The 3,254-nt window shown below is 39.8% G+C and overlaps 1 non-coding gene across 1 annotated transcript; it reads left to right on the top strand.

The window, feature by feature from the left end:
• Window positions 1–1,517: 1,517 nt before the first annotated feature.
• On the top strand, window positions 1,518–1,621 carry LOC117095533. The gene has a single exon (XR_004442063.1). It is a non-coding gene; the product is annotated as a small nucleolar RNA U13 (small nucleolar RNA).
• Window positions 1,622–3,254: the final 1,633 nt, after the last annotated feature.

Genomic DNA, 3,254 nt, shown 5'->3' with positions numbered 1-3,254 from the left:
GAAAGGCAGTGCTACGGTTTGAATGTTCCTTCCAAAACTCATGTTAAAACTTAATCTCCGATGTAGCAGTGTAAGAGGTGGGGCCTTTAAGAGGTGATTGGATCATGAGTTCTCTGGCTTCATGAATGGATTAATCCACTTACAGATTAATCAATTAATAGGTTAATGGATTAATGGGTTATCGTGGGAGTGGAACTGGTGGCTTTGAGGAAGAAGAAGAGATCTAAGCTAGCACACTCAGCCCTCTCCTCATGTGATGCCTCCTTGACCTTGGGCTTCTCAGCTTCCATATAACTGTAAGAAATTTCTTTCTTCATAAAATACCCAGTTTCCAGATATTTTGTTATAAGCAATAGGAAACAAATGAAGAGAGTCAGGATTAGGTCTAAAACTTTGCTTTTTTTTTTTTTTTTTTTTTGAGACTGTCGCCTAGGCTGGAGTGCAATGGCACGATTTCGTTCACTGCAACCTCTACCTCCCAGGTTCAAGCAATTCTCATACCTCAGCTTACTGAGCAGCTGGGATTACAGGCGTGCACCACCACGCCTGGCTAAGTTTTTTGGTATTTTTTTTTTTTTTTTTTGAGACGGAGTCTTGCTCTGCCGCCCAGACTGGAGTGCAGTGGCGGATCTCAGCTCACTGCAAGCTCCGCCTCCCGGGTTCACGCCATTCTCCTGTCTCAGCCTCCCGAGTAGCTGGGACTACAGGCGCCCGCCTCGTCGCCCGGCTAGTTTTGTATTTTGTAGTAGAGACGGGGTTTCACCGTATTAGCCAGGATGGTCTCGATCTCCTGACCTCGTGATCCGCCCGTCTCGGCCTCCCAAGTTTTTTGGTATTTGTATTAGAGACGGAGTTTCACCATGTTGGCCAGGCTGGTCTCAAACTCCTGACCTTAGGTGATCTGCCTGCCTCGGCCTCTCAAAGTGCTGGGATTACAGGAATGAGCCACTGCATTTGGCCTCATTTGTTAATCATCTGCAGCTAGAATAGTTCACCATCCTGAATTAGGAAAGATTAGAGTTTAAATAAGAATATGTCTGTGTAAAATATAGTAATTAGTTGTATATAGATATATGCTCACATGTACACGCTTAGCAGAATATGCTATTCTCTAAACTTTATGTAATTCTCATGATTCTTCAATTAACTATTTTGTTTCTCACATTCTCTGTTCAAGATCCATTAAAATATTTTTAAAACTAGAAACACATAAACTTGAGCAAACTAAATCAACCTGTTAGCAGTTATGTCTTATTCAAACCTGCCAGACAACAAATTACAAACTTAAGGACTGAAATTAGCTGCTCTTGACTTATTATTACCGTTTAGAAGAATTCAATTACTTTATATTTGAAACTTCCGGAGGGCAGGCACCTTGTTTTTATATTTTTGTTTCCCAGTTTTTGGAACAGTGCCAGGCACATAGCAGCTGCCTTTAACAAATCTTTTCTGAGTGAAAAAATGACAGGTGAGTGAATGAAGATTGCATCATTTCTCTTGAAATTCTGTGATTTGTGATCCTTTTGTAGTTCACGAACATGATGACTGGGTGTTTACGCGCATGTGTGAGATGCGCCACCCTTGAACCTTGTTACAATGTCAGCGTATTACCCGTCTGACCTGAAAAGAGAAAAAAATTAAATTCTTTGGAGATGCCTTGCCTAGGTAACTATACTGCTTTCTGGTTCAATACATAGTGGACTACTTTTTTAAAAAAAAAAAGCACATAAGATATTATGTGTGTGTTCTGAAAAGTCCTTGAATTTTTTTCTGACGTTGATTTTACAAAGAGCTTTAAGAAGTTGAATAGCCATCATGCATCCCTTTGTAAACCATATATAGTTATTTATGTCTTATCTCTAGATTCTCAGACTGTGAGAACCCAACAGGCAGAGCTTCTTTGAATCCTTCCAGAGGATTGACCATAGTGCCAAGACAGCGGACACTCGATATATACGATCAAATGAATGAAAAAATGTTGTCCGATAATTTTGACTTAGAGAATTTTTCTCCGAAGAGTTTCTTGTTCTCATAAAAGTCTTCCTCTTCCAGCTGCACCTTCTATTGCACTGGTTCTCACAGCAGCATCACAGAGAATTCTTGATTCTCCCTGCATAAAGGCCGTCCAGATAGATGAGGATGCTATAGTCAGTCTCATAGTTGTTGCTCCTTTCACAAACAATGTTTGCTCTATAACTAAGATCTAATTAAACTGTTATGCCCCTACATTCCTCCGAGGACTAAGCTGAGGGTGATTTTTCCAGGCTTCTGATCTCTTAAATTGCCTATGCATCAGACTATCTCCCTGTGGCCATTATTGATAACACCTCAAAATATAACTGAATTATGCCAGAAAGGAAATGCACTTGAATGGAAAAGCCCTTGCCTTTGGATGTGTAGCAAAATAGCTCTTAATACTGAAGGAACAGAATCTTTTCTGCCTTGTGAACCAGTGAAATCTAATAAAAGTATGTCTCCCCTGGGTATTTTACATCGTTAGCATCCTGGCTTCGCACTTTGGTTTAACAAATAACTTATTTTAAAAATTTCTCCTGGGAGAAGGCAAGGAGCCAAAAATATCTTGGAAGAAAACTTTGCCTAGCAACCTGATAGGCTGTTTCATGCAGCTTCTAACATTTAACTTCATGCAATGAAGCTTTCGTGATTTTTCTAGTTTCTGACTTTTTTATGTATTGACACTTCTTCATGGCTAAGCTGGAAGGAAAAACAGTAATGCCTTACACGTGAGTAGCACTTCGTGGTTTTCCTGGTACATTCATTATAAATGTGAGTATGATAATCGATCATCTGTTACATGCCAGGACATTGTGCTGACCATTTTACATATGAACATAGAACTTAATCTTGGCCAAAATCCTATGTAGAAATAGGTATTACAAGTCCCATTTTACTATTGGAGAAACAGGTTCAGAGGAGTTAAGTAATTTTCCCAAAGTTATATAGTTAATAAATGACTGAACCCAGATTTTTCTGATCTTAAAACCCAAGGACTTTCTTCACTTGAGGAGAATATTAACACATAAGTGAACAAGAAACTCTTTTCCTTTTATATGCACAAATCTCCCTATGTCTATAGCCATCTTTTCCTTTCCTTCTTTCTCTTCTCAAAAAAGGCCAACCTCACCACATATGCTTCATTCCCTCCTGCTACGTGAGCTCTGAATTCCTCCACTGCCCTGATGCCCAAATCCAAGGGGTGTGATTCACAAGGAGTTCTCTGCGGGTGGCACTTC

The sequence above is a fragment of the Trachypithecus francoisi genome, unplaced genomic scaffold, assembly GCF_009764315.1.
Source record: "Trachypithecus francoisi isolate TF-2019V2 unplaced genomic scaffold, Tfra_2.0 Lachesis_group13, whole genome shotgun sequence".
Taxonomy (NCBI): domain Eukaryota; kingdom Metazoa; phylum Chordata; class Mammalia; order Primates; family Cercopithecidae; genus Trachypithecus; species Trachypithecus francoisi.
The sequence above is the reverse complement of the archived record's forward strand: the minus strand, read 5'-3'. Positions and strand labels throughout refer to the sequence as shown.